At 25.7% G+C, this 6,356-nt stretch overlaps 1 protein-coding gene across 1 annotated transcript in view; it reads right to left on the bottom strand.

The window, feature by feature from the left end:
* The window catches only part of LOC117178775 (protein toll-like), a 38,768-nt gene extending 32,533 nt beyond the window's left edge, over positions 1-6,235 (bottom strand). Inside the window, exon 1 of the mRNA XM_033370244.1 lies at positions 6,215-6,235. The gene's annotated coding sequence lies outside the window, so the exon portion shown is untranslated. The remainder of the gene's footprint in view (positions 1-6,214) is intronic.
* Between the last annotated feature and the right edge of the window lie 121 nt (positions 6,236-6,356).

The following is a 6,356-nucleotide window of genomic DNA, read 5'->3' as shown; positions in this document are numbered from 1 at the left end:
ATCTTTGACTATACTTAATTAAGTAGACAATTCAGAATATGAAGACTCATATATATATACTGCCATCTGAAAGAGATCTTTTTGATAAAGTTTTTTTCAAGCATTCTAAATGCAAAGAATAAATATCCGAGCGCGAAGCGCGACGTGTAATTATGTTTGAGCGCGAAGCGCGAGATTCAACCGTCGCACACTCTAGGTGCAGTCAAACTCGCGAGCCGCGCGCGTAGCACGCGATTGGAATGTGCCCACGAAGCATGCACATTTTTTAGTTAAAATTTCGAATACTTGTCCAAAATTTAAACTTATTTGTAAAAAGTCCAGTTTTTGGTTGAATATTATTGATTTCAGTTAAAAAAATCATCTTTCTGGTTGAAAGTGTTACTATTTTATTGCAAATTTGTTTTTCTCTTTTTTTTTAGTTGAAAATTCAATTATTTTGATAACAATTTAATTTCTAACATTTTCATTATAATAGAATTAATATAACATGTAATTAACTATATCTGATATTATAATTATAATAATATGATCTCAACAGATTTTGATATTAACATTAATATTAATTAGCTGTAAATGATTGTGCTAGAGTTTTAAGCGTTGAAAGTTGAATTTATCTATTAAACCGAAAAAATTTAAATAGCCTTTCAAAATTAGAAAATTTATTTATGAGAATCATTTAAAATAAAACTATTACAAATTATAAGTACTAACAAGCACCACATTTTTTATCAACACTTTTTAAAATTGCTAGCAATTTTAAATCTTGAAAAGCGAAGTCCCAAGTAGTCATGAAATAAGTATACTATAACCAAATTATAGGAAGCTATAGTTTGTTATTGTTTAATTCCAAATGATTCTCATAAACAAATTTTATAATTTCGAAAGTCCGGAGGCTATTTAAACTTTTATGGTTTAATAGATAAATCAAATGCTTAAAAACCCCAGCACCATCATTTACAGCTAATTAATATTAATATAATTATAATATCGAATAAAATAGTGACATAGAGGAGAAAATATATAGCTTCGTTTTATTTAAAACTTTAAGGGAGCAAAAGAATGTAGTAAAAACTTGTAAAAGTATACATTGAAGACAATAAATTCTATTCAATTCTACATATCCTTAATATGAAATCTGTAAACGATATTGTCGATTTCGATTGTCACACTACTCGATTTTCATTGCTATATGCGTGAGACGCGAGTTGTGAATGGGTTAAACAGAGTTGGAAAATATTGGAAAAATTGTCACGATTGCTCGTTCTTTGATAGCTACACGTGTGCGAAAGGGACACTCGTGAGTCATCGTGAGTTAGACAGTAATGGAACGTTACACGCTTTTTCTTGAAGTTAAATGATCCCAACGGAGCTGGCTTGATCTGCGCTTGCTTGGATTTGAGTGACGTTCATTGGCTACGGTGCGCGTCTGTACATGATTTTTAAATACGTACGCGAACTAGAGCCAATGAGCGACGCACAGTTCGAGCATGCGCAAGTATTTTTGAATCACTGTTGGGAACAATAATCGAATCAAATTTCGAGGTCGATAATACTAATCAACGCTTCTCATTTACCACCACATTTCCACCCGTACCACTGCAATCGCAATACAGGGCATCTGCTTGTTATTTATGATCGAATTCTTATTTCAATTTAAGCCTCTCTGCTTGTTATTTATGATCGTGTTTTTATTTCAAGTTCGGAAAGAACATTTTAAAGCCTTCAAAGCATTTCAACGAGCTATCTGGACCATTAAATATATCTACCCGAGTGCCTGCGGAGAATTTCTCAGAGCTTCTCAGAGCCCTGAAAATCTTTAGCATATACTGTGAGATTTCTATCGGTAGGGTTAGTATATTTTTAATTACAAGTTAATGTTTAAGCTATTATTTGTTATTAATATAAAAATTAACATTAAGTTATATTTCTACGAAGCATGGAATTTATTATGAAAGTCCATTGCTGGTGGAAAATGCGATAACAACTTTCGAAATTTTGAGGTTAGGAATTAATTTTAGAATACAAAAGCGAACTACTGGTCTCAGAATTAGATAATTTTGGCCACTTTAATGTAAATCTTACGCATATATCTACAAAAATCTATCATATATTACTTTTTGCTATGAAAGGTTACGAAAATGTACTACAAAAACTTTAAGAAAATGAAGCTTTTACTGAATTTTCTCTTACAATTAATTACACAAAGATTTCATTCAAATTTATAAAATGTTTGGTGAAAAAACAGAAACTATTTTAATCAGGATTAAAATAAAAAATAGCTTTTTATGTTTTCATCTTACGTCTTTTTGATCAATTTGCTTACTACGAGCAGTTCGCTCTTAAATTGCAAAATGTAATATATTAACCTCAAAATCTCAATAATATGCTACCGCATTTTTTATCAGCAATGAAATTTAATTACAAATTCGGTGCATCACAGGAATAATACTTGATGTTTATATTGAATGCAAATAATAACTAAAACATTAACTTATAACTAAAAGTACACCAATGTTACACTAACTTTACTCAATAAAAGAAAAGTACCATTAAACTCCTTGCACTTCAACTTTACAACAATACAGCTGTATAAAATGTATAGGCTTCCAATGTTTTATGTGCTTTTAAACAATATATGGTTTAAGAAATGTGGGATTGAATGAATTATGTTCAGGTTTATGGATGTATCGGGTCCTCACATTTATATTTCTAACAAAAAACACAAATTTTCAACAAAATACGGGACTTTTCAAACAAATAATTTCATTTTTAACGTAAAAAAATCAAGTTTCAATAAAAATATAAAATTTTAAACAAAAATAGAATAATTCAGTTTTTAGTATACAAAACTTAATATTAAAAAAAAAAATGAACTTTTTTACAGGTTATTAAAATTTTTAACCAAAACAGGCGAATTTGACAGCAAATAGTAAAAGTTTTAAAAAAATAGATGAACTTTCAATCACAAAGATTAATTTTCTATTTAAAAAATCTTTTTTAACAAATAATAGAATTCTCAACTAAATTAATTTTCAATTCAAGTACAATAATATATAAAGTATTCAAAATAAGATAGAATTCACTTAAATTCAGGCAGGTTCTACACATTATACAGTAAAATCTTTCAGCGATTAACATTTTTTAAAGTAAATTATGCAAGACGTTTCTTCTGATATAAGACAAAAAAATGGAATTTGGAAATCTATATTAAGAATAATAAAAAACGGATTAATTCTTTAACCAGAAAATAATTTTTAACAAAAAAGATGAAGTTTCAATTAAAAATATAAAATTTTAAACAAAAATAGAATAATTCAGTTTTTAGTTAATAAAAGTTAATATTCAATCAAAAAAATGAAATTTTCTACAGTTTTTTAAAAATTTTAATTAAAACAGATGAACTTGACACCAAATAGTAAAAGTTTTGACAAAAAAGATGAATTTTTAATCACAACGATTAATTTTTAATTAAACAAAACTTTTTAAAACAAGTAATAAAATTATCAACTAAATTAATTTTCAATACAGGAACAACATTATAAAAAGAATTTAGTTATAAAATAGAATTTACTTATAACCAGGCAGGTTCTACACATTCTTTAGCAGATTCTCTCAGCGATTAAAATTCTTTTATAGTAAATTACGCAAGAAGTTTTTTTCCGATCTGAGACAAAAAAAGTCGAATTTGGGCATCTATGTTAAGAATAATAAAAAAAAGATTAATTTTTCAGCCATAAAATAATGTTTAACTAAAAAGATGAAGTTTCAACAAAAAAATATCAAATTTTAAACAAAAATAGAATAATTGAGTTTGCAGTTTATAAAAGTTAATATTCGATCAAAAAAATTTAATTTTTTACAGATTACTTCAAATTTTAATTAAAAGAGATGAACTTGACACCAAATAGTAAAAGTTTTAACAAAGAAGATGATATTTCAGACACAAAGATTAATTTTCTATTTAAAAAAATGGTTTTAAACAAATAATAGAATTTTCAATGCAAGAACAATATTATCAAAAGTATTTAAAATGAAATAGAATTCACTTAAAATTAGGCAGGTTCTACACATTATTTAGCAGAATCTCTCAGCGATTAAAATTGTTTTATAGTAAATTATGCAACACATTTTTTCCAATCCAAGACAAAATAATCGAATTTGGACATCTATGCTAAGAATAATAAAAAACAGATTAATATTTTACCCATAACATTAATTATCCACAAAAAAACGATTATTTTTCAACAAAAAATGATATAATTAATATTTTCCTTAGACATTAATTTTTAACAAACAAAAAAAATAGTTCAATCCTAAATAAACAAGATAAGATTGTAACAAAGAAAAATAATTTTCTACCAGAAAAACGAATTTTCAAATGAAAAAATTAATTTAAAATTTCAAATATAATTTTTCATCCTGAAATTGTCCAGTTGAATTTTTAATTAATTTTTAACGAAATAGTTGAACCCTTATCACAAAGATCAGTTTTCAAACAAATAGTGGGGTTTTCAACAAAAAAGATAAATTTTTAATTAAAAATATAATGATATAGAACCAGAAATAGGATAATTCCTTTTTAGTTGAAAGAATTAATATTTAACAACAAACAATTAAATTTCAACAAATTAATTTAAATTTTACTAAAATAGATGCATTTGATGATACATACATAATTAATCTTTCAAGCAAACAGATGTATTGTCAACCAAGAAGATTCATTTTATATAAAAAAGACGATGTTTAAAACAAATAATTGAATTTCCAACCCAAAAATATCCATTTTTAATTCCTAATTTCAGTGTTCCACCAAAAGCGGGATAGTTAAATTTTCAGTTGGAGAATTTAATTTTTACAAAAAAAAAAACGGAGTGTGCAACTTAATAGTTTTGTTCTCAATCACAACGATAAATTTTCAAACGAGAGGACTATTTTCCTACTGAATTAATTAATTTTCAGCTAAAAAAAAACACAAATTTTCAACAAAATGCAAAAATTTTCAAACAAATAATTCCACTTTTAACTAAAAAAGATCAAGGTTCATTAAATAATATCAAATTTTAAACAAAAATAGAATAATGTAGTTTTTAGTTTATAAAAGTTAATATTCAATAAAAAAAATGAAATTTTCTACAGATTATTTCAAATTTTTACTAAAACAGATGAATTTGACACCAAACAGTAGACAACATGGTGGCCTATATCAGAGAATTTTATTAAATCTATGAAATGTACACAATATCTTGTAAGTACGCAGTTTTACAATTGGAAGCAGTAGTTTTTGATTAATATCTTAGTTGTGAACTAATAAAAAATGAACATCACTTATTTTTAAATTTAAATTTTGTTTAATTTTATTAAGAACTATTGATAATTTTTGCAGTAATTCTAAAACATTCTTTTATTTTAAAGAAGTGAAATTAATGAGAAAACAGTACCAATGTAATCGAAAAAGTTTTGTGATCAATTTTTTATTTAATGAAACCATTTTCAATCGAAAAAGTTGTTTACAAATGATTTTTTCAGTGACGTATTTGTAATTATATTAAATTTTTTATTATTTTATTCCTTTTTTGCTATTTTTCAGTTGATCTGTTTGTACGAAATTTATTATTATGAATTTTTAAGTAACCTTATACAGATGTAAATTGTTTTCAACTAAATTAATTTTCAGTCCAAGAACAATCTTATAAAAAGCATTTAGAATAAGATAGAATTCACTTAAAATGAAGCAGGTTCTATAAATTATTTAGCAGAATCTCTCAGCGATAAAAATTATTTTATAGTCAATTATGCAAGACGTTTTTTCCCATATAAAACAATAAAAAGTCGAATTTGGACATCTATGTTAAAAATAATATAAAACAGATTAATTTTTTACCCATAAAATTAATTCTCTACAAAAGACGATTAGTTTTTAACGAACAATGGTATAATGAAAATTTTCCCTAAAGTCACACGGAAAAAAAATTCTTGAGGCGAACGAGTGAATCGAGAATATATTAAACTCAAAGAAAGTATACGCTTGGATAAGGTAAAACGTTTAGTTAGAAGAGTTAAACATTTAGTTACCTTATATAAACTGTTCTCGTAAATCAGTAATTTGGACAAAATTGCTAAGTTCGGAAGTTTATTATTTTCGACAGATTATGTATAATTGTATTATTTTCAAATTAGAAAAAAAATTAGTTGTTATAGAAATATATTAACTCACACTAGCTAATCTTTCGTCTGGTATCGCGAAAATGAATTTTCCTGAAATCCGTGTAATGCATTTGGAGGTCAAGTTTGTTGTTTTTAACGCGTTTCTTGATATTTCAATATAGTTATCGCCTACAATCGAAACAAATGTAAAT

This window comes from Belonocnema kinseyi, chromosome 8, assembly GCF_010883055.1.
Source record: "Belonocnema kinseyi isolate 2016_QV_RU_SX_M_011 chromosome 8, B_treatae_v1, whole genome shotgun sequence".
Taxonomy (NCBI): Eukaryota; Metazoa; Arthropoda; class Insecta; order Hymenoptera; family Cynipidae; genus Belonocnema; species Belonocnema kinseyi.
The sequence above is the reverse complement of the archived record's forward strand: the minus strand, read 5'-3'. Positions and strand labels throughout refer to the sequence as shown.